The 26,271-nt window shown below is 33.8% G+C and overlaps 1 long non-coding RNA gene across 1 annotated transcript; it reads right to left on the reverse strand.

The window, feature by feature from the left end:
* Positions 1-605: 605 nt before the first annotated feature.
* LOC145246683 (uncharacterized) lies at positions 606-23,248 on the reverse strand. Its single transcript, XR_013863150.1, has 2 exons — positions 22,876-23,248; positions 606-886 (listed from the first exon to the last, which is right to left on the reverse strand). It is a non-coding gene; the product is annotated as an uncharacterized LOC145246683 (long non-coding RNA).
* Positions 23,249-26,271: the final 3,023 nt, after the last annotated feature.

The raw sequence follows: 26,271 nt of genomic DNA on the forward strand, positions 1-26,271 counted from the left end.
ATATATATATATATATATATATATATATATATATATATAGAGAGAGAGAGAGAGATAGAGAGAGAGATAGATAGAGAGATAGAGAGAGAGATAGATAGATAGAGAGAGAGATGTGTATGATAAGTGTTCAACAAATATCTGTCTACTTACTTTAATGGTTTAAATACTTGTAGATGTTAGCTAATCAAATTAAATGGATGAATAATATGCATAAAATAAAAAATTTCACAAATCCATTAAATATGTATTAAAAAAAATGTTATAATTGCATATGCAATGTCATGGCTAAAAACAGATAAAATACACAATATATTTTCCTTTAAAAAAATAGTATACTTCTTATTTTAAGGATTTGTCTAATACATATCAATATGTTTACACATCTATCTTTTCAGTCGATCTTATTAAAAACAAAATGAAAAAAAAAAAAAAAAGAGATGTTCTGACTGGTTTCTAGATAATTGCGATTTGCATACAATTTTTAATCTATTCTGCTAACCTTTGCTTGCACTATAAATTGTACAATCCGATAAAAACTAAAAAACAAAAGCAGGCAAATGATAAAATAGAATTATTGTAATGAAGAAATAAAATTTTAATTAAAATTTTTGGAAATTTGCCATCATCTGAGCCTGGAAACTTTTGGCAGCCATTTTTTTTTTCTTTTTTTGTTTCCTCCAAATTCCTGTGTTATCCAGTGTCAGTAATCCAGGAATGGCAGCCCATTTTAAAAAAAGATAACTTTTCTTTTTTTTTTTTTCAATTCATTTTTTTGGGGGGGGTTAAGTTTTTATGAGTTAGAATCCAATATCCTCCTTTTTTTGCTTCTCAAGATTAATCCAAGGTCTTTGATTTTCTTTTCTTGTTAGAGGAGGACGAGTTTAATCTGAAAAAGAGAGAAAAAAGTTTAAAATGAATAAATGCATTGCCAAAAAAAAATAAAAATTCATGTGAATAAAACAATTGAAAGGAGCAATACAAAAAAAAAAAAAAAAATGATTACAAAAGATTAAATAATCGTCTAAGTTTAAGATCTTCCAAATAAAGAAATTGGGTTATAATAAAAAAAAAAAAATCACTCTTCTTAAGTCATCTAAGTCAAACATGTCAAGCATGTCAAACATACGGCCTCCAGGCCACATGTAACCCACTGTGTGCTTATTTGCGGCCCACACAATAGCAACCTTAAAACGTTGGGGGGGGGGCAGAGATATCAAAATATGAGAGATGTCAAAAAGAAGTGAGGTTTGTATTACAATTCAGAGTTACAAAAAAAGTTGTCAAAAAAACAAATGTATAGCAAATAAATGTTATCAAAAGCAAGATAAGTTACTTTTCTACCTAACTGGATAAGTTTTTAGTGTGTTTATTTAATGTAAAATGTTTATTCAGTTAGAAAAAAAAAAAAATGCAATATTGAACACTATTGAAGAACAAAAGAAAACATTGTCACAATGTCTTTGATATCTTGACAAAGATGTCAAAATAAAAAATAAAACAAAATGGTGGAAAAAACACACCATATAAATGTTGCCATGATATTTATGTGGTGGGTTTCTACCACCATTATTTTATTTCTTCTTTTGAAGTGATTACCGAGACTTCAAAGACATCAGTCATATTTTCATGCTCTTCAGTAGCGTTTAATATTACTTTTTTTTTCAAACCGAATAAACATTTTACATTAACTAGAAACATTAAAAACTTATTCACTTAGGTAGAAAAGTAACTTATCTTGCCTTTGATAACAGTTATTTATGTTTTTTTAACAATTTCTTAGCTATTCTCACTTTGGAAAGTTTTGTTTTGTTTTTTTTCACATTGAATCCACTAATCGAAATTTTACACCACGGACACTTTTCAAGTCATCAATATCTTTATAATCAAAGAATTTACAGGCAGTTACATTAGGAAACCTCTGAAGGAATTTCTTTATAACAATTTCTTTTCAAAATCTTATAATTAGATATTTTTCTAAGATAACACCGAATAAGAATATACCAGCAATGTGGGTGTGTCCTGTGTAGTTTTTGTCTTTTAAAATGGACATATAGATAACTTTACTCTTTTATATAAATAGACAAGACCTTCTGGGCCAAGAAAAAAATTTTTTTTTTTTTTTTTGAACTGGGGGAAGGGGTCATCGCTCATCAAGGCCTGGGGGCCACTCTAGGATAAGAGTTACCCTTTTACCGCCAGGATTTTTTTTATGCAATAAATAAATTTTTTTAATCACAAAACTCACACGTGACGGAGATAAACAAGCCTCTCACTTGTTGGAACCATGCATAGACCTGTACTTTGAAGACCAGTTGGGCTGACAGGCCATAAGAGTAAGAAATATTGTTTTTTTTTTAAAGGCGACTTGAAAGTACAATTTGGTGGTAAAGGGTTAAGTGTTAGGTGATGGTGAGACAACGTGATCAGTAATAATTGTCTGTATTTTTGAGATGAGGTGTTTTCATTGTTTGAGATTGTCGGACTGACTTCCTCATCTTGGTTGTTATCGTCACAACGTTTCGGACGTTTTGCCCTCCGGCCTTCATCAGGTGTTTTTTTGTATCGAACTGGGGAACCGTTTGTTAGGAGTCTCAAACCCAACCCTTTATTATTATTACGGGGGTACCGTGTTCGGACTCCAGCTAGGCTCTGGGACATAGTTGCTGATTCTCTGTTTTGAATGTTACTTTTTTTACTGCCTCCATTCAGGATTGAACTCAGCACCTTTGGGTAACTAAACTTTGATACAACGTCTAGGACCACTCGGTCATATGTCACTAGGACAATTCTTAGTTGGTTTTTGTTAATGTTAAGCCTATGTTGTTATTCAAGGTTTTCTCTCTCTCTATCAGAGGTGTCCAAATTGCATTCAGCTCTATGCTTGGTTCGCTCAGTAGGTTGTTATGTCCGAGCGTGTGAGCTGTTTCATTAAATTTTCTCACTTTCCAGTGGGTCTCTCTGTTTATTATTTTTACTTCATCCCATAGGGGATGGAGAGGGGGGGGGCGATGGTTCCCCCCCCCCCTCTCCATCCAGACATGGTTGGCTATACCCGATCAGTAATGGTGGAACTTTGGTAGGACTTGATTATTCAAGAGGACAACTTAACAGGAACTTATTTACATTAGATTTGAAAATGACCATGTTATAGTCAGCTGGGAAGCAGCCCCTTAGTATCATGTTCCATAAGAAAGATACTCGGCTCATGGAATTTTTGTTTAGTTTTAGGCACAGATACAGATTGGGGAAAATTGTTGACGCTTGCTGTAGCTAGACGAGCATTTGTTGCAAATGTTTTACAGGAGAGGGTCCCCCCTCCTGTAAAACATTTGTAGTCAAGCACCTACCATAAAAGGTATTGATAAAGCAGAGACAGAATCTTACGCAAGAAAAACGAAAGAACTGAAAAGGCCCTCGCCCATTAAATCTCAAGGATGGTTTTGTACTTTGTTAAGGTATGAAAGCTCCACCCCCAGATCTTGCAACGTATTTGTACAGGTAGAGGGTTGCGTCGAGAGTGAGATACTTTCTAGAGCAGTAGAATGATCCAACCATTTTCCCCCTATTATCCCACCATGCCAAACATCCACATCCAAAATTCTCTTTTGTCCTTTTATACACCTCCAAAAACTTTGCTACCCTATCCTTTTACCTCTGCCTTGTACCCAAACCCCCTCCCTGTATATCTAATAACAAAGAAAACCTAGAATTATTGCTACATATTATCTAATATATATTGGTATTCTGAAATCTATTACAACTATGCACCCAGACCCACCCCATAACTTGCACCTATAACTCACTTCCGAACCCTCCCTCGCCTCACTAAATTAAAACCCTGGAACAGGACGCCTCATGTAATCTCTCTTGTTCAACCCTGCTTAGAATACACCCATTCGCCCTTTCGCCTTAAATCATCACCATAATACCCCTCCCAAAATTATACACCACTTCATAGTGCTGCTGTTGTCTCAGTTGCATCTGTCAATAAAATGCCCTGCATAGATAAGACATCTTACACACCAATAAAATAGAATTACCACCAATCCACACTATATCTCCCCTTTAGCCTTAAAACATATACTACATACATTTAAGACTATGATAAAGACCCTATACACCTTTTTACATTACACTCTATATAATACGCTCCTCCTTTATTTAGAATCCGATAAAACTCCCCCCAACATCATCTATAATTTTAATTGATTTATTTTGTTCCTAATGAATCCCACGCTAGACGCTGCATCCCCACTATGTTACTTAGCATCTTCGCTACTCTTCTGATGAGAAGTATTAGGCTTCGAAATGCCTTGGCATAAAGAGTCCCTTCTATCCCCCAACTAATTATTTGTATTCCCTTATTGAATAAATGAACCAATCTATATTTACCAATGTATAGTTTTTGTGACTTCATTTCCCATTCCTATTGTTCTCCCATATATATATATATATATATTCATTCCATTTGCGATTTTTTTTCCAAGGAACTCTGCCTTTTGGATCATTTTGGACCATTTAGAATTTACCCATTGGATTAGAAATTTTTAATTCGACCGTTTTGGATTTTACCATTCTTGGATTTTTTACCCTTCACCGGACTATCCATTCATGTGAAATCTTTTTATCATTTTTCTTTTACCTCCTATTCCCCTTACCTCACCCTTTTTTTTAACCAAGTAAGATCTGTGACTTACTTGTAGTTTCATTAAATACTTTTATATGCAAAATCCGATCCCGCATTTTGCTAATTCCTGCCCTCTGATGAGAAGGAGAGTATTTCTTCGAAACTCCGTGGATTAAGGACTATCCACTTATCTTGTGCTTCCTTTTTTTAAATTAAATATGTTTTAAACTCTTTTTCAAGATGTCTTTTAACAGGTTTTATTAATCATTTGTTCATATTATAAGCTCTATTTCCTTTTCGGTTTTATTGAGCTTTTACATCTGGTTGAGATTACTTTACTTGTAAATATTAACTCTTTAATATTTATAATATATTTTAAGTTTACCATTTTGATTACCTTGGTAAACTTATTGTAATTTTTATTTTTTATATATATTAGTAAAACTACATAGATATACATTTGCTTATTATCTATGAGGCTGGGAACATAAAAATACACTAAGAGAACAATAAGATCAAAACAAATTCACACCTGTTCCCCAAGAATAGGGACAACTTGAAACGAGTGTCAGCTTGCCCACTAGGTCCGTCGTTCGTTCCAACTTATGATTTAAATAAATGTATGGACACTGACATGGAAAACTGGAATTTGTTAAGTCTGTGACTGTGCACCTTGAAGACACAAAAATCAATGAAGGAACTCTCTCTCTACAAAAATAGTGTCCTCGGTATAACGATTAACAAATAATATCAATATTGAAAGAAATCGAACTTAAGCTGATATCAGGTTTGACTTTCTTGCATCAACCTCTACTATCTCCAGAAGTGGAAGAGGGAAAGTTCCCAACTTATATGCATGAAACTATAATCTTTCAAGACCAATAAATTATGGGATTTATTGTTAATTTACTGTCGGCTAGCTAGCTAGCAGCCTGGCATTGCCCGATCATACAATATGCTTAAATATGATATTTTAATTTATGCAGATTGTACATGTATTATTAATGAATCAATTTTCTATTAATTACCATATATTATGAGGAATCATTTGCTTGATGGACTAATTCACAAAATAATTTAAAAAAAAAAAAATAATAATAATAATGATAATGTCGTTCATCAAATTCCGTCTGTTTACAATATCACATCAGCTGATATTTGGTTTTGGTGATGAATGCCCTGGAAAAGTCACTTCCGATTAACGTCTAGTTTAAAATGTGTAAACAAAGGAATTGTTTGCAGCGATTTTAGTAGGCACCTCTTATCGTAAATTGAACTCATTAATAAGAAAAAATTAAAATAAAATGGTGACGTACACTCGGGCTTGAACAAGAGATCATTTGATCTGTAGTCGAATGCTCTACCACTAAGCTATATCTCCAGATTATAATAAATCTGTTTCGTTTTGTTTTTTAAGAAATGATTTGCTGAAATTTTATTATCTCCCTTGGCAGGTGTAATGTAAAACATTCTCTCTGTAAAAATTATTCTTTTTTATTTATAAGAGAGAAAAGCTATTTTTAAGATCAGATTTTTTCGATTTTCGATACTTATCGGATGAATTTCTGTACAAAACATATCTAAGAACACTGCCAGACATATAAATTAGCTTTGTGCTAAATTTTCAAAGTGTAAGCTCAGCCGTTTGGGAACCTATGAAGAAGGAACTCTCATACAGATTTTTATATAACAGTAAATATACAAATAATTTGTTTAATAAATCGCACAATTTTTACTACATATATATATTGTTTTTAAAGTTTTTCAAACTTTAAAATTATCAAAAAAATAAAAAATAAAAATTTAATCCCTTGTCATTTACTGAAAAACTCCTTTGCTGGTAATTCAATCAATCTTTTGCAATCACTGCATTAGTTTGCCTCCGAATATTCACACTAGTTTTGATTTTATTGTAGGGATCATCAGTTTACCACAAAAAAAACTGTTTCGGGGTATTAAAAACAAAACCGCATTTTATATCATTGTACCTCAGCAGTACTGATCAAGCACCACCTCCCTTGGGACAGGCGTGCTAAGAGGGTTAACATATCAATTTGTATACGAAAAAGAAAAAACATTGAGTTTTATATATATACTAGCAGGCTGCCCAGCATTGTCTGGTCTTAAAATATGCATAAATTTTAATTCATACAGAAATTGAGATATGCATGTGAATATTATATTTTCTATAAACAGTTCACTTCTTGTAAGTAAAAAAAGAAAAAAAAATACTCAAGCTGAAATCGAAACCAAAACCTAAAGACAGTGAGTCAGGTACGATAATCATTAGGTTAGCTTGACATGATCTTTAAAAAGTGTTTTCAAACCTACTTATTCTTAATATAAGGAATCTGGCATGTGAACTATTCGTGCATGTGCATTCATGAAACAGTTGGCAGATAAAAAATCTGATACCCCCCCCCATGTACCAATTTTTCAATTTTGACTCCTTAGCAGTTCTTTTTTCCAGATTTAAAAAGTTTTCCACATGTATAAATACCCTATATACCAAATTTCAAGTATGTAAATCAAAATTCGTTGAGTATATAGGTTGAGAATTGTCCTTACACGCAACCACACACTCACTTTTATAGATATATATATACTAGCAGAGCTAACCGGCGTTGTTCAGGACAAAAGTGTAACATTTTTTTTTTTATTACATTTTCACCCCAAACAAGGCACATTGCCACTTTGATGTAGGGGCTACTAATAGTGACATAAGCTACAGGGGTACTATGTAGGGAGTTGGGCAGCAAGATGTCATTAAAGCTTCTATCTCTTCCTTCCTCATTTTCACCTTCCCTATCCCATCCCCTACTTTAGGGTTAAAGAATAGTAACAAAAATAAAAAATAACAACTTTGTGGGTTTTGTTTCATATATTTTTAATTTTAACCGGACATAAAAACATGCATGTGTTAATTACTTATATTTTCTCTACCATTCTCCATCAAGTCAGGACTGTACCCTAATCGACCAGGTCTTTGATAGTATAGATGCAGCACTCTCTTTAGATAGTAATGCCCAAATACACATCTTTGGTGATTTCAATGTCCACCATAAAAATTGGCTTGGTTTCTCAGGTTGCACAGATGCAGCTGGACACTCTACTTATAGCTTCTCTATAACTCATTCTCTCACACAGACACTAATGTTCCCAACCCAACTCTCAGATCAGATTATGAACACCAGCAGGCTTCACTTCTAAGCCTATTCCTTGCCACAGTACTTGAGGATTGTGTGACTAATGCCCACAGTCCATTTGGAAACACAGACTACATAATATATCAGTTGACATCTCACTTAGATCCCAACCCAAAGGTGAAGAGCCATTGCTCAAAACAAGGTACTACAAAAGGACTGACTGGGAAGCCATCAGAGAACACATGGACCAATATCTTCTCCCTTTCTGCTGAACAGTGTGCTAATAAGATAACTGAATGGTGCAAAGCAGGCACTGAAGCACATGTTCCCACATGGAAGTATTATAGCAAGCCCCACTCACTCCCACGGTTCACTACAGATTGTGCAGCTGCCATTGCACAAAGACAGCATGCATTCTGTTGGTTCGTGCATCGTAAGTCAAACATAAATAGGCAAAAATTCATAGATGCTAGAAATCATTGTAAGAGAGAAATAGCGACAACCAAAAGAAAGCATGCTGAAATAACCAGGGAACGCATTGAATCGCAAAAGATAGAAGTGATTTCTGGAAAATCTATAATAGTGTAGTGAATAAAGGGCAATCAGTAATTCCTCCAATTATCCAACAACCAGAAGGTCACGTGCACAGCAACTGAGAAGGCTTGTCCGGCGATTTGCCTCCAACTCCACCTTAAAGCCAACAAACAATTCCCTCCCAAATTTCCCTATGCTGACTGAAGCCACACTAGATGATGTGAAAATCACCCCTTCTCATGTCCATGATATCATAAAAAAACTTACACACATCCAAGGCGTGTGAGCCTGATCTCATCCTTGCTATACTAATTAAGAAATGCTTAGCTGAGCTACCCCCCATACTTTCTAGACACCTACAATAAGTGCCTTGCTGAATCTTGCTTCCCTAATAGCTGGAAGATGGCCTCTGTGGTAGCAGTGTACAAGAATTCTGGTGAAAAGAAATAACCCTTTCAATTATTACCCTATCAGTCTCCTCCCCTCTTCGTTAAAATCATTGAAGGCCTTAATGAATCAATCACTAGCCCACCACCTCAAATAGCAAACCTTCTCTCTGACAAACAGTATGGATTTAGGCAATGTCGTTCTACTGCAGATATTTTAACAGTCAGCTCTGAACGCATATACCATGCACTGGGTAAAGAGGGTAAAGCCAGGGTCGTAGCCCTTGATGTATCCAAGGCCTTTGACAAAGTCTGGCACGAAGGGCAGCTAATGAAACTTAAATCGTATGGTATAACTGGACGTATACTAAATATAATTAGATCTTTCTTATACAATAGGACCATCCAGGTTGTAGTTGATAGACATACATCCAAGCAGCATAACATTAATGTGGGAGTACCCCAGGGATCGATCTTTAGACTACTATTATTCCTGATATTCATAAACAACTTCCTTGATATTACTGATGATACAACACTCTATAACATGCACAAGGGAAGAATGGATGTACAATCATTAGAAAATGACCTCCAAATCATGTGGAATGGGGCCACGAATGGATGGTAACATTTAATGCTAGGAAGACTAAACTACTCTCCTTTAACAATTACAAGCCGCCTCTCCAACCACTGATATCCATGACAAATAACACCTTACCTACCTGAGAATTTTTTCTTCAAACTTCTCAGCCTAACATTTGCAGGCAATATGAACTGGAACAAATACATTGAGGACACTGCAAAGGCTGCTGCAAAGAAGGTGGGTTCCCTCTATCGAGCTAGAAGACTACTCACATCTGAGAGTATCCTGTACCTCTACAAGGCCACCATTCACCCATGCATAGAGCATTGTTGCCACATCCGGGCTGGAACATCTACCACTAGCCTCTCCCTCTTGCATAGGGCCTGAAAAAGAGTTTTCAATCTAATAGGTCCCACTTTATCAACTAATGTTGCATCTCTGCGCTTGCTTTACAAATATTTTAATGGAATGTGCTCTGACGAACACCCTACACTTGTGCCCTCTCGACATACATATCCCCGACAAACCCGCTTAACAACAAAATCTCACCCCTTCATTATTGAGGTCCCTTAAATGTCAGAAAGCTTTTTACTCTAATAGTTTCTTCCTTCGAACAGCTAGACTTTGTGATTCCCTTCCTGCTACCTGTTTCCCTGACTGAACTGATATTTAGTTTAAATGTAATGTAAACAAACATCTTCTCCAGCTTTCCTAGACATGGTCCAAAATAGTAGCTCCCCCTGCCCTACGTCCAAGGGGCAATATGCCTTGTTAAGAGTGAACGTGATTAAAAAAAAAATTAAAAAAAAAAAAAATATGCAGACAAATGCCTTTTATGGATATAAGATGAACAGAAAATGATATAACCATAAATTTTATCATAAATATCTAAAGCTAAAGTAACTTCGCAGCCTTTAATTAAATAAGTGACTCGTATTCTTGCAGTTTTGTTGCAAATTCTTGAAGAGGAGGAATGATAATAACGGAATTAGCGAAAGGATCTAAAGTAGAAATTAGCAAACTTACATTTAGAACAATTTAACCTTTTTCTTTTTTACACTTGTTGGGAATTCTTAAGCGAACCATTATCATGACATAATCGATTCGAAGCAGTTGTAACCAAGTGCGCCTAATCACTTAATCATCAAAAAAGTGGCCGATTCAGAATTCCCCCCCCCCACCCCCAAAAGTCAAAGCACAGCGAGAGTAGATCAGGCTGAGAAATAAAATAAATAAATAAATAAATAAATAAAATCACTGGACCAGAGCTAGCAATAGACAATGTTTAGGGTTCTAGATCAAAGTGTAGTATCTGTTCTTCAGATGCTGCACATCAATTTCTTGTTCTCTGTCAGTGGAGGAGAAATCCTTCACGACTGAGACAATTTTTATTTTTGGTCTTTTTCTCCACGTTAAAAAACGACCCTGGTGTCTAACTCTGTCCCGTGGGAAGGCATTGTAAATAGGGACAATGTTTAGGGTTCTTTTTTCTATCCATCATAACGGTATTTCTCTTTCTTTCTCACACACACACACAGCTTAACTGATTTACACACGTACACATTTTGTTTTATCATAGCACAACCAGGAAGGTAATCATTAGGGCTATGACAACAGCATATTCTTTTTCTCGTTTTGATTCTCAGGTACATATCCATTGATATCTTATGTTTTTATGTAGAGTGATGTGATCCTCGGTTGATTAATTGTGTCTGTGTCGGATATATACCCGAGAGTAAAAACAATGAAAAGACTATGTTGTTGTCATAGCCCTATTAATCATAGCGTCATACTTGTAAACATATTGGTATTGCAAACCATCTTGTAAACTGTCTATATGTCAGAGACAGTGGCATACAGAGGGGAGTTGGAGTGGTGGTGACTCTGGGCATCCAATTTTTTTGGGGGGAAGGGATGGATCCCAGCATCCAATCATATTCAAACTATCTCCTTTTCTCATAATATTTCTCAACACTAGGACTCATACTGGAGTTTTAGGGAGAAGATTTTTTTTCCTTGGCACCAAAGCGAACAGAGTCTAGACCATTCTTAAAATGATCTTTTTCCTGCTAATTGCAGTATGTTACTAGTCCTGCGCAGTTTTAGGAGGTCCACCCTTCTAGGCTAGGCCTTCTTTTTTTTTGAAAAGGTGTTTGTTTCTTGCTAATCGCCTGGAGCTCCCCTATCAGAGAATGCCGACGAGGCTGTCAAAATATATTTTTACAAGTCAAAGTGCAATTCCTCGGGAGCGCTGGCTGTTCAATCCCACTTTCTGACCCTTGTGTCACATCTTCACACTATAAGAGGGAAATAAATCAAAGAATTGACCCCCAAGCACCACAAGAGCCACTGGCCAGAGATAATAAACTGTTGAGTAAAAACTAAACACACAGATATCCTTATTTAGCTTAAACCCCAACTCTGTCCAGATGGTTGGTTGGTTGGTTGTTTTTGTACGGCATATCAACCCTTTGAGTTATTTAATGCCGAATCCAAAGATTTAAGAAAATTTTTTTTAAATACAATATATTTGTTTTCACATCGGTTTCTATTTAACCCATAGTTGGGACCCTAACAGGTACTACCACTCCGGGTCAGAGTGGACCTGGGAGCAATGGTAATTAAAGGGTGGCTCCACACTCCCCAAAGCCCACAAGCTGGGGCCCTCACCACTGGATATAGTTTAAGGTCATATCCAGGACCCCCATTGAGGGACTTTTACCCTCTGCAGGGGGGCAGTCGGTGTATTCTAATGCCCCACCGACAGGGCCACTGTCCAGATGGAAATACGAAAAAATGATAAATACGGTGAGCGCAACCAGCCTTAAAAGTCGATTTCAATAAATAATCGATTAAATAGTAAATGCTCGCCGGAAGTTTTTTTTTTTTTTTTTTTTTTTTTCAGAGGATTTATACTAAAACAGAAACGGAAGCCAATCAAAAATGACCGTTCAATTCTAAAGACTTTGACATGTTTTGTAGTTGTCATTACCAAAATACGTTTTTTTGGTGTAACAAATATTTTTTTTTTAAATGGGGGGGGGGAAATAAAGCAAAGTCTCATAAAGACAAAGTGATAACAAACAAAATGGAAGCAAATGAAAACCAGCCCTGAAGAGAATATCAATTTAGATAAGTTTATTAAAAGAAATAAAAATGTTGAATTGCTTTTAATTCACCTTAAGTGCCAATTATAAAAATTTAAAAAAAAACCAGAAATTACAAGAAAGGGGTCTCTAATTGAGAGCGTATTCTTGAATTAATTCTATCAAATGTATCATTGACAAAGTTAAATTTATCATCCAAATGATAGTGTAAATAAAACTGGAAAATATTTGGTGTCCCTTTTAAAATAATCATACAAAAATAGTCTTACTTGATACATAAAACCTGAAAGAAAAGAAGCATGCAAAAATGGGTCTTTTAAAAATGCCCCCTTTCTTTCAGTCCTTTTCTTTGAGACACACTCTCTATTTTCTAGAACCTTCTGGTCCTAATGTTGTTTTGTTTTTTTCTTTTAAAATAAAAAGCTTCTTATAAATAGGGAATTTCAGTTGTATTGTCTTCCAAGACAGTCTCTTTCCTGGAGAACACATGTGCCCATAATCTGCCAATCTTTTTGTCTGATAGGTCGGCAAATTTAATTTCTGTTTCTTACAGGAAAATATCTCTAAAAACAATTGGTATCTTTCGTTAGTCCTTTGAGACTAATAGTTTCCTAGTTAGTAAAACCTCGTTACCTTATAATTAACTGGGAATGAAATTGTAATGTTAACATCACATTTAACGGTTTTTGATGGTGCTTGTAAAGCCAACAGTCTTCTGGCAATTCTGGCTAACACGAAACTGAGGTAAACAAGCAAAAAAAAAAAACCCTTCCTCCCTCCTCACTCCTGACAGAGCAAGAGGAGGTGACTGATGGAATAGTTTACAATGACGAGAGGCAAAGAATCTCAGTGCCACAGCCAGGTCAGAAAATATAGGTATTCTACTTTACAAAGACAAAGGGCCGAACTGTCTCCTGGCACCGCTTGATGGCTGCTAGGATAAAAAAAATAATAAGATTCTGAAACTCTCCCAACAAGAACAAGAAAAAAAAAAAACTTCTTTGCACAAAATCGAATTTTAAGATAAGCTAAATTTCTCTAATTCTACTTCTAAAGAAATTTTAATAACACAATTATAGAATTGAAAATTTATAATGTATTAAGAAACTAATTTTTAATTTTTAATTGAGAGGCCAAGCTGGAATGTGTGAACTATTTCATGAATCCACAACAGCCCAGTAAGATTTACTCCAAATATGGAGAAATGACGAACATATCTATCCCTTTTCCTAAAGAAGTAATTAGAGGTTGCCAATCTATAAGAAACTGTAAAATATTTCTTGTATAAACCAAGTTGGGAAAATACAGTTCTAAAGGCTTGTTGAGCTTTACACATCAAGCTCAACAAACTAACTTTGGCAAATTTCTGAAAGGGACTCAAGCCTTTGACACTTAAAAACCTTTCAAAATTTTCCAAGGAGAGCTCTGTACCTTCCAGTTCCAGTGTCAGAGACCTCACCTCATTCTCAGGAAATCTTTCTAAAAATAGTAATTTTGCTTCAAAGGGAGAATCCAGAAGCAAAATAATTTTGACTATAAAAACCCTAACAGTAAAAAAGACGGCAATGTTGAGGTACATCCTCACATCCATAATATAAATCTCACCTGTCTGTTTAAATGTATGTATGTATGGATGGATGGAGGTTTGTACGTCTGCCTAAAACTTTTGACAGACACGTTGGAACATGACGAACCCAGTATCATTTTAAACCTCAAACTTTCAGGTGACAAATATCGAAAAATGGCCAAAAACATTAATTCTTTCACCCTCAATGGTTTTCTACAAGGAGGGTCACTTTTTTCGCAGGTATTTTCTTACTTGATAACTAAAACCTGAAAGAAAAGAAGCATGCAAAAAGGGGTCTTTTAAAAATGTTCTTTCTTTCAGTCCTTTTCTTTGAGAGACACTATTTTCTAGAACCTTCTGGTTCTAATGGTTTTTTTTCTTTTAAAAATAAAAAGGTCTTTATAAAAAGGGAATTTCAGTTGTATTGTCTTCTAAGACAGTCTTTTTCCTGGAGAACATGCATGCCGATAATCTGACCGTCTTCTTGCCTGATAGGTCGGCAAATTTAATTTGTTTCTTACAGAAAAATATCTCAAAAACCAACCGGTATCTTCTGTTAGTCCTTTGAGACTAATAGTTTCCTAGTTGGTAAAGCCTCGGTGCCTTATAATTAACTGGTAATGAAATTGTAATGTGACCATCACGTTTAACGCCAAGAAAGGTTTTTGATAGAGCTCGCAAAGCCTAACAGTCTTCTGACAATGCCGGCTAACTCGAAACTGAGGTAAATGGGCAAAAAGCCCTTCCTCCATCACGCCTCCCCACCGCTCCTGACAGAGCAAGAGGAGGTGACTGATGGGATGGATTATGATAGTGACCGGCAAAGAATCTCAGCGCCACAGCCAGGTCAATGAGTATAGGCATTCTACTTAAAGGCAAAAAAGGGCCGAACTCCACCCTGGCACCGCTTAATGACTGCTAGGACTAAAAAAATAAAATTCTCAAAACTTATTTTATTTAATTACAAAAATTTACAAATTTCAAAACAGAAAAAATTACATAATATTCTAAACTGAATGTTATATTTTATTTCTGCATTATAAAAAATATTTATTCTGAAAACAATTATTTTGAAATATAGAATATTACATTTTATTTATAAACTTTAAGTATAATTATTTTAAAATAGGTAATCTCCAAAAATACCGTTAGGGCTTACAACATGGCCGCCAGAAGAGTCACGTGATCCGGTTGATCCAAAACATGAATCGCCGTATTACGAAACCGGAAAACGCAAATTTAAAGCAAACTTTGACAAACAAGCATAATAATTAAGTACAAAAACAGTTTTTCAATATCATAATAATAAATAATTTATTTAGAACGGTCATTTAATTTTTTGTTGAGAAACAATCACAGTTTGTTTATTTTTTAAAACAGTGTTTATAAAACATATTTTATTCAGAGTTTTTCATAAAAATGGTATTTAAAACAAGGTGTTCATTTTTTTAAGATGTAATGTTATAAAAATATGATGTAAAAAAAAACAGTTTATATTTTTAATTTTCATTTGATAAATTTAGACAGAATAGATGGAGGCGATGCAACAAATTAGCTCACAAAATTTATTTGGGCCGACTCTTTCACGTGCGTAGACATTTTGTAAACATTGTTTTTAAAAAATAAAAAATAATACTTCTATTATGTTTTAAACGACTGTAATAGTTTATTTTGGAAGTATATTTCATAAAGAAAATTGACAACCCACTTTAAAAACAGAAATTACGAGTTTTATATATTTTATTCGCAGTTTTTTGTTGGGGGTGTCAAAAATTCCGCCTAAAATTCTGATACACCTAGTCGACCACTTGTTTGTTCTGAATAAAATACTTTTTATAAACACTGTTTTAACTAAAAACAACCTAAGATTGTTTCTCAAAATTTGCCTATTTTTATAACAACATTATATCAACAAAAAATCAAATACAAACAAATTGTGATTGTTTGTCAAAGTTTGCCTTCAAGGCTGCGTTTTCCATTTGCACGATTCATGTTTTGGATCAACCGGATCACGTGACTCTTCTGGCGGCCATGTTGTTTCTGGCGGCCATGTTGTAAGCCCTAACGGTATTTTTGGAGATTACCTTAAAATATTATGGCTAAATTTTTTTAACAATTCCAACTAATTTCAATAAATGTTGCGTTATTTAATATTTTCTGTTGTGGTATTTCGTTACTTTATTAAACTGGTTTTGAATTACAAGAAAAAGTTAGTTACAAAATAAGCATTGATTTTAAATTGTCTCCCCTTTCCGCTAGTATAATTCTTCTGAAAATGAAAACAAGAAAGTTTCTATATTATTATATTTTTAATTTGGAGATGAGACTTCATAATTTGTGTATTCATTCTGTTTTTTTGTTTGTTTTTTTTTTTTGTTTTTGTTTTTTTGTTTGTTTGTACGGACTGTTATATTTATCTTCATAGCTGTTTCACTACGTTTCGACCAACTCATCCTTTGGCCTTCTCCAGGTGGTTAATTTAATACAAAATATTTTTTTCATATCCTGTCGCGGTTAACCACATGAAGAAAGCAGTGGATGAGTTGGCCGAAACGTAGTGAAACAACTATAAAGATGAGGATAACAGTCTGAAAAAAAAAAAAAAAAAAAAAAAAAAAAAGATGAATACAAGAAAGATTCTTCCGGAGAGTTAAAGTGCACTTGTGCCGAAAAATAATGTAAGCTACGTCAAGGCAAGAAACTCATACAGAGACGCATAAAGTAGTCGCACAATTTCATTAATATATGTAATTTGTTATCGGTCATGAGTGACTTTGTGATGTTCGGAAATGGCCACACCCCATATTATGCGCGACCTTCTGTTACATCTAACAGACATTCTTACCCCTCGTGGTAAATGTTTTCATCTGTCCGTATCCCCCAGCCCACCCCGAGAAAGTCTCTCTGCCAATGAATGGCGAACAAAACCGGTCAAGGTTAGATTTCAACCACCAAAAAAATGTTGAAAAAGAAAGGAATTGCATGCACTATGTTGTGACAACATCATGTTGTCTATTGTAAGAGTACCTGGCACAAAGCTTGACCTCATATTTGTCGTGGCCGTCGTAAAATTAATGGACAATGATGATATATCGGTTTGATCTTGGGGGGGGGGGGCATTACCTCTTCATCTGGTAAAGTGCTCCCCACTCGATAATACTGACTGGTTCAATCAGCGTATACTTTGCATCTGCACATGGTCCTCGGAAGGGGGGAGCATTTACCTACTATAAACTGACCTTGCTGAAAATGGGGGCGACAGAGTAAATATTCTCGGTACTTATGCACTTATGTTACCGTGCTGAAATAATAACATTATTTAGAAAGCTATTCTTAACATGGGGAGGGTGTTTTGTAATTATTTTGGACTGTACTCTCACCTAACAATTTAATGATAAAAAAGATATCGTAAAACTTGAATTTACCTTGAAAATATTTTTTTAATAGCACGGTAACATAAGTGCATGAGCACTATATTCTCAATTAAATAGATGGTTAAGCAAGATTGATGGGAGTAGCTTACAAAAAATAAAATAAATAAACCAGGATTACTAATGAAAATGAATTAAAAAAAATGTTTGTTGAATTCAAGTTTTAAAATTCACATTTCACAAAACGACCCATTTCTTTTTTTTAATACCCCCCCCCTATTTTTATTACAATTAATAGCAAAACTATATATGCTTAAACTCAAGTTCCGTACTTCTACTATTTACTTGCCTCCCCACGAGGGCAGAGTTAGATACAAAGTCTGTTTTTAATGTGGGGAAATCCAGCTCCCCAAAAAGGGGCACTCTGGATAAGAACAAAAATAAGAATTGTCTCAAATATGAAGGATTTCTCCTCCACTGACCGAGGGAAAAAAAAAAGGTAAATCATCAGAACAGATACTACACTGTGATCTTGGCTCGAAGACCAAGTTCTTTGTTGACATTCTTCGTCAGCTGATCTGATTCGACACGAATGCCCTGGAAAAATCAATTCTGAATAGTGTTTGCCGGTTTTAAAATATTCTGTTTTTCTGAAAAACAGGCAAGTTTGTTTGCATATTTTAAAACTGGTAAACATTAATCAGAATAGACTTTTCCGGGGCTGGCGAAGAATATCAAAAAAAAAAAAAATACGGAACTTCATTTTAACCATACATAAAACCGGAACATTTTTAACCGAAGAAATACGAAATAAATTATTATGACCTCTACATTATTTATGCACGAGTATTTTTGTGTCACGTTTCCCTTTCCTTTTTGCACATCGACGATGCCACATCGTATGCATAATGATAATAATGAAAATAAGGTGCTTTTTTTTTTCTTTTTCTTTTTACATCAACGCCTGGGGCCACTCAAGGATAAGGGTTGATAGGTACTACTGTAACGCTTATTTATATATAAAAAAAAAATATTTTAAAAAAAATCTTTATGGTGTACGTACCCATCCATCACGGAACGAAGATGTTATGTTCCAAAAATTAGGTATATTGACCTAGTATGTTTTTTTAATTGAGAAAATTTACGATTCATACTAATGTATCCATTATACGGCTGTGTGTGACATCGATAGTTCCAATTAAGTTGTCTCACTCTTATTTATTCAACATGGTCGATGAAAATCCTACCGCTGTCATAAAAATTGATTTTCTTAGTTAAAAAAAAAAAAAAACACCTGATCAATTTACGTGATTTTACGAATATGACATCTTCGTTCTGTGAAAAGTACATATCAAAGATTTTTCTGTATTTTTTTTTAATAAATGCAATTCTAAATAAGCCCCGAAAATAATAATAATAATAATAATAATAATAATAATAATAATAATAATAATAATAATTAGTAAAAATGCTAATCACTTTCTTTTTTACATGCTCACATGTCACATTTGTCCATGCGTGAACTTGGACTACTACATAACTTATACATCCCGTGTCCCTATTTATTCGTCTCGCCATAAGAACAGAGTTAGCAGTTAGACACAAGATCGAATTTTAATAAGGAGAAAAATCTAGCTCCCCGAAACGGGGCACTCTGGATTGGAACAAAAGTTAAATTTGCCTCAGTCTAGAAGGACTTCCTGGCAGAATACACGAAGTGGAAGTGTAGCAATCAACAGCATGTTCATATAATGAAATTGACGTAAAATATACTTTTGTGTTAATAACCCAGTGTTATTCATCTCACTAAATAAATAAAAGCAAGAATATGTAGAAAAAATAAATGTAATTATCAAAATAAAATGCAATCAAAATAAATGTAGTTATCAAAATCGCCCCTCCGCCCCCCCCCCAAAAAAAAAGAAAATTGTTTTTAAAAGAAAACAAATAAAATAACGATAAGATACAAATTGATGCTTGTGTTTTACGACGTTTTCAGCGTGCGAATCATCTCACCAACGGATGTCATTTCTGTCGTTTTAAAAGTTAATAAATGTAGTAGCAAAATAAAAGGTCAAGATCACCGGGTAGAATCTGTTCTGTCGCTACGCTACACTTCAACTTTTCTGTCCTCAGTCAGTGGAGGAGAAATCCTCCGTGACTGGGACAATTTTTTATTTTTGTTCCTATCCAGAGTGCCCCTTTTTTTTGGGGGGGGGGGTGCTGGATTCCCCCCCCCCACACACACACACATTAAAAACCGACCTTGTGTCTTACTCTGCCCTAATGGGAAGACAAGTAAATAGGAACAAAAATAAAAGGTGTTTATTTAGAAGAACAGAACAATTTTTTTTTAAATACAGAAAAATGTACGTACTCGTCACGGAACGAAGATCATCTTTAAGATATACTATTTCAAACATCAGGTAATATATATATGTGTGTGTGTGTGTGTGTGTGTGTGTGTGTAAGAGAAAAGAAATTAAATTAGTTAAAATGTACAATTAAGCTTATTAGGTCAATTTTTACGACGTGCCCCACTGCCCCAGCCCCACCCCAGCGTATTATAAATACCCCAACCTCCCCATGTTAAGAACGGCTTTCGGAATAAACACCCCCAACCTCTCTATGTTAAGAACAGCTTTCGAGATTGGGGGTGTTTATTCCGAAAGCCATTCTTAACATGGGAGGTTGGAGGTGCTTATAATACGCTGGGGCAGTGGGGCAGTGGGGCACGTCGTAAAAATTAACCGTTTATTATTTGACAGAAACAATTTTCAAAGTCCTGATTCCGCGGAGCTTCAAAAAATGCCGTTTGTAAATTTTAACTTACAGTTTTAATTTATTTTCTCTTATGACAAGCTCTACTCTTTATTGCGTTTGTATTGAGCTTCTTTTTTTTTTTATTTGGTTGGGATTAATATATAAATATATAAATACTGGTATTTATATTAGATTGAAGTTTGCCCTTGCTTGTATCAGAAACACCTCCTCCAAGTTGTCTTTTTTTTATTATTATTTCTTCATTTTGGTTTTACGATTTTTATAGTAAATTGTGGTGCTAGTTTAGAATACAAATTTTTAAACGAAAAAGTGCTTGCTACGGCTGCCAAAATCGTAAAATTTAATTTTCTTCATTAAAAAAAAAAATCTACTTGGTCAATTTACGTGATTTTGAGAATATGACATTTTCGCTCTGCGGTTTTTAGGAGGGGGTGTAAGAAAGAAAAAAAAACAAATAAAAATATTCACAAGTATTTAATTTAGTATGTACTTTTTTTGTTGTTGTTTTGTTTATTTTAGGAGAGGAGGGGGTCTTAAGAAAAGTTGGTATTTTTGTTGTCCTAATTTTAATATTTATAAAAAAAAAAAATGTTCAATGGGAGAGAAAATATAAGTCATAAATAAAACGGTACGAGACGATGAAAAGAAAAATTGAAAACCTTACAAACTGTTAATCCATCAAACCCTCGTTTGAATATTTGATGGATTATTGTAATTTATTCAATTTTTATTTTTATCATTAATTTTTCTTGTTTTTAATTGCTCTATCTAGTATTTCTGTTATCTTGATAAATTAAAGATAATATTTATCGTTGTTATTTTAATTATGCTTTCTTAGGATGTTGTTTTAGCTGGAGATAGGGCATCCTATCGGATGCTAGACATTCCCCTCGCTATCTCAAACATTCCAACCAAGAGATCTTTTTTTAAGATTCTAACCGTCTCTTATGCGCGAGTGTATAAAAAAAAACAATTTTCTCTTAAAAATAAAAAGATCTGGGTACTATTGCACTTATGTTACCGTGTTATAATAATAACTTTATTATTTAGAAAGCCAGTCTTAACAGGGGGGTAGGAGCGAGTGTTTTTATAACTATGTACTTCCACCTAACATTTTAATTAAAAAAAAAAAAAAAAAGGATATCGCAATTTAATTTGAAAATGGTATTTAAAAAAAAAAAAATAGCATGGTAACATAAGTCTCCCCATATTTAAGAATGGCTTTCTAAATAACAATGTCATTATTTCAACACGGTCTATAAACTGCACAAGTACACTTCTTTTTTCTCACTAAATTATTACAAAAATATGAATTTCCCTACATCGTTTTTTGGGTTTTTTTTTTTCCTTACGCTTTAATTATATGACCGAAAAATTACTTACATTCTGGATGAAAAGGGGTGGATCATCAAGTAATGGCTATAACCACCCACTGAATTAATATTTTAGCTTCTACTCAAATCTAATTTGTTTGTTTTGTTAATATTTTTCCGATTCAGTAGGTGATACAGAAAGAAAGGGAATATACAATAATATAAGGTATTTTCACTTAAAAATCAAAACGCTTTCATGTGATAAAATCGATATCAACACGATTTCCCATATATATATATATATATATATATATATATATATATATATATATATATATACAACACGAAAAACTGTTTAAGATAAAACCACACTGTCATAAAAGGAAATGGAACGAATCGATGAGTGGAATGTTCCGAGTTTTTTTTTTTTTTTTTCGGAAAAGAATGCATTCCAACGATGACATTGCGCTCAACATTCTTTGATCTTCCTAAACTCTGTGATAGAAAATGACGACATATTTCCTGCATGTAACGAAACATATTTCATGGCAGAATTTTTTTTTCTTTTATGAAAGAGAAAAGATTTCGGCACTTATGCAGAATACGGACCGTGTTGAAATTAATAACGTTATTATTTAGAAATCTATTCTTAACATGAGGAGGGTTTTTAACGGACCTTGCTGAAATAATAACGTCAGAAGATTTTTTTTTTAACTGTTCTGTACTTTCACCTAACAATTTAACGAAAAATACAGTCAAAATTGAATTTAACTTGTAAATCCTATCTAAATAATAGCCGGGTACGTATTAAGTACCCATATTCCAATAACTAATAATTTTGTGTTTTTTGTTTGCATTCTTTTTTTTTTTTTAAATAAATGCGTAGTTGTTATTAAACAAGTATAATAATTTACAATTAATTTTAAAAAATGGAGGGGGTCCTACTTTTCACGCCAGGTGTAAAATTTACGAAAATGAAAGTACATGACGAAATGATTTACTGTCGATATAATACCTAAAGGAGTGCTTCCATTAACAATTGTACAATAGGGACTGTTGAAATATCTCACGCATTAAAGCAGTGAATTAAAGTTAGATGTTAAACACTTAAAAAATAATTAGAACTTTATTTCAGAACAAGAAATACAATTTCAGATCAACGATCGATTTTCAGCCATAATTTAGGTAAAAACCACGTGAATATACGAAAGATAATTTTAACGGTTCCTATGCTATAATTGAACAGAAACAAAAATTAATTGTAGATTTAAATGGCAATGAAACGAATTTTAAAATAAGCCGGTTTAATTCTTTTTTTTTTTTTTTTAATACTTTTCCATCCTATAAATAAAATAAAAATTAAACCAGTTAACAAGTGAAATCATATATATATATATATATATATATATATATATATATATATATATGGTCAATATACATATTACATTTATACTTACTTATTATCATGGACTTTTTAGATGGTTTCGTGAGAAATAACTCCAATTTCTCAGCATCGTCATGATCGTTCTTTTCCCAAAATCCCTCTGGTTCGTTATGACAAAAACTGAATCATGAACGTTTTATAAAATACGGCAATACATTGTGCATCGTGTTCGATTTTAGAAAATTCCTCCTGCAACATTTTCTCTTTTCGCTCTGTTTTCAAACGATTTGTATTATTATTATTATTGCCAATGAGAGAAGCAAAAAAGCATCTGCTACAACAACGTCGGCTCCATCAACGGTGACAGATGAAAATGTTTCCCCAGGAAATAAAGTCCGAGTTTTCTGAAAAATAAAACTTGATTAAATGTATATACTAATGTTAGTTCTTCATGGCTAACCTTACTTTTATATATATATATATATATATATATATATATATATATATATATATATATATATATATATATATATATATATATATATATATATATTTACACACACGCACACGCACACGCACACGAGGTACCTTCAATAAATTTCCAGACGTTTTTTGTACAGGCATTTAAAATTTTTGTAGACTCTTGAAAATTCAGTATGTTATTGCTGTACATCTAATGCGATTACTGACCAATTTTTATGATTTCGAGTTCAAATGAACAACTACAGCAGGAATTGGAATACACCCAACTAAAGTCTTATTATTACAGCTGGTGAATTTCCAAAATGCAATCTGGACATGAGGACACTTTAGAATGTGCAATAAAAATCTATTTTGAACTTATAAAAAATGCCACAGAAACAAGCATCAGTTCTTCAGTAGCATAAGAGATTCAAGGAAGGCAGGGATGATGAGAGATGTGAGAGGAGTAATGAAGTCAGAACACCAGAAATGATTGGCCAAATAAAGTATTTCATGAATAAGGATCGTCATGTGTCTATAGAGACAATAAGTGAACATTTTGAAGTCAGTGTGGGAACTGTACACACAATTATTCACTGAAGATGTGGAAGATTAGCATGAAGTTTGGACAATGCACCAGTCCACAACTTGTCACAAATTATTTAACCCAGATGGGTATCAAGACAGTTCCTCACCCTCCCCATAGTCCAGATTTTGCTCTCTGTGACTTTTGGTCATTCCCTAAGCTAAAGGAAAACTTAGAGTCTGTCGTTATTAGACAATTGAGAAGATGAAAGAGGATCATTGACACACTCGCACAAAAGGACTTCTATGGAGTCTTCCAGAAGTTGTTAGAACAATACAACCAGTGCATTGCAGCAGGAGGAGATTGCTTCGAAGGGGACTAAAGTTTCATGTGTGTTCTATCAATAAAAGTGCCCATGTGAAAAAAGTCTGGAAACTTATTGAAGGCATCTAGTATATATATATATATATATATATATATATATATATATATATATATATATATATATATATAAAGCTGATCGTCTGTGTGTGTGTGGTCACGAATAGGCTCCTATATGGTTGACTATTTTAAAAAACTGATTACATATAATGATAGAAGATGTATCGAGGATCAGGAATGGGTATGTTTGATCTGGCAGAACGGTGGTTCATAAAAATTGTGGGTCTGCATTCGCGCCTGGCCCCCAAAGTATGGAAATAAAAAATGAAAAAAAAAACGTTTACAAGGGTTTTTGATATAGATGTACATAAGAATACTTTGATAAGTATGTTTCAACTTAAATAGGGATCGTATAACAAAATTGTGGGGTCTGCGTTCACGCCTGTACTCCATGGAAATATGGCACAAACTTTAACAAAGCATCAGCATGCAACGGATCCGTTTCCCTGGGTAAAGACTTTTATCAAAGAAATGTACCATCCTCTTTGTACCCTATATCTTGGAAACCTTTATAAAACATCATCAATCCTAAAGTTTCGTCGCACTTAATTATAACCGATGTTTTCTTTTCCACAACCATTCTTTTTCAGCACTCTTGTTCGCTCTCTAATGTCGGAAGTGCCCCAAAAGAGGGACCGATCGAAATGGTGACCCTTTTTCAAACGTCGTTAAAATTTATGGTAACTGCCATATGCTCAGGTGCCCTTCCATAAAAGTAACTTTTATTGACTATGGTAACATCTATTTCTTGTATATTTATATCATTATATATATAACATTTTCTCTTTGTAAGGAAACATCATTTTGTTGGTCACTCTTGGCTACGAATGGAAACAAAGTTGATATAAAAAATATATTTTCGCGAAAATTATCTTTACTTTCATCATATTTTGCTTAGGGTAAAATTTTTGAGTATCAAAACCTATCTCTTTATAAGCCCCTCCTTTTCATAACCTATCATACTTTCATCAATCACAGTCCATTTTCTGTAGGCTGTTTTTGAACCCAGTCAACGACGGGTAATTCTGCTAGTACATATATATATATATATATATATATATATATATATATATATATATATATATATATATATAATATAAATCTGTGTGTGTGTGTGTGTGTGTGTGTGTGTGTGTGTGTGTGTGTGTGTGTGTGTGGTCACGAATAGGCTCCTATATGGTTGACTATTTTAAAAAACTGATTACATATAATGATAGAAGATGTATCGAGACACAGGAATGGGTATGTTTGATCTGGCAGAACAGTGGTTCATTAAAATTGTGGGGTCTGCGTTCGCGCCTGGTCCACAAAGTATGGAAATAAAAAATTTAAAAAGTTTTTGATATAGATGTACATAAGAATACTTTGATAAGTATGTTTTAACTTAAATAGGGATGGTATAATAAAATTGTGCAGTCTGCGTTCGCGCCTAGCCTCCATAGAATGGAAATAGGCACAAACTTTAATAAAGACTTTTCATATCTATCTGTGTAAGTATACTTTGATAATTATGTTTCTGTTTGAAGAAATATGGTATAATAAAATTATTCGGTGTTCGTTCGCACCTGACCTCCATAGAATGGAAATATGTCACAAAGTTTAAAAAGGTTTTTATTATAGATCCACAGAATATTGTGATAAGTGTTTCAGTGTGAACAGGTATGGTATAATAAATTATGGGGTTTATCTATTTTATTTTTACTTTCATCATATTTTTGCTTTGGTTTTGATACCCCCAAATTCAACCCAAATTTACAACCCTTCCTTTTCATAACCTATCATACTTTTATAAATCAGAGTCCATTTTCTGCAGGCTGTTTTTGAACCCAGCCAACGAAGGGTGCTTTTGCTAGTATATATATATATATATACATAGTATAGTATACTAGTATATATATATATATATATATATATATATATATATATATATATATATATATATATATATATATATAATTATTTAATGGTAGCCGAATGGATACGGCCTCCGCTAATCGAGCCAGAGATGTCTCGTGTCGCGGGGTTCGAGTCGTTCGACTT

This window comes from Euprymna scolopes, chromosome 24 (assembly GCF_053919585.1).
Source record: "Euprymna scolopes isolate OS-2025 chromosome 24, ASM5391958v1, whole genome shotgun sequence".
NCBI lineage: Eukaryota > Metazoa > Mollusca > Cephalopoda > Sepiida > Sepiolidae > Euprymna > Euprymna scolopes.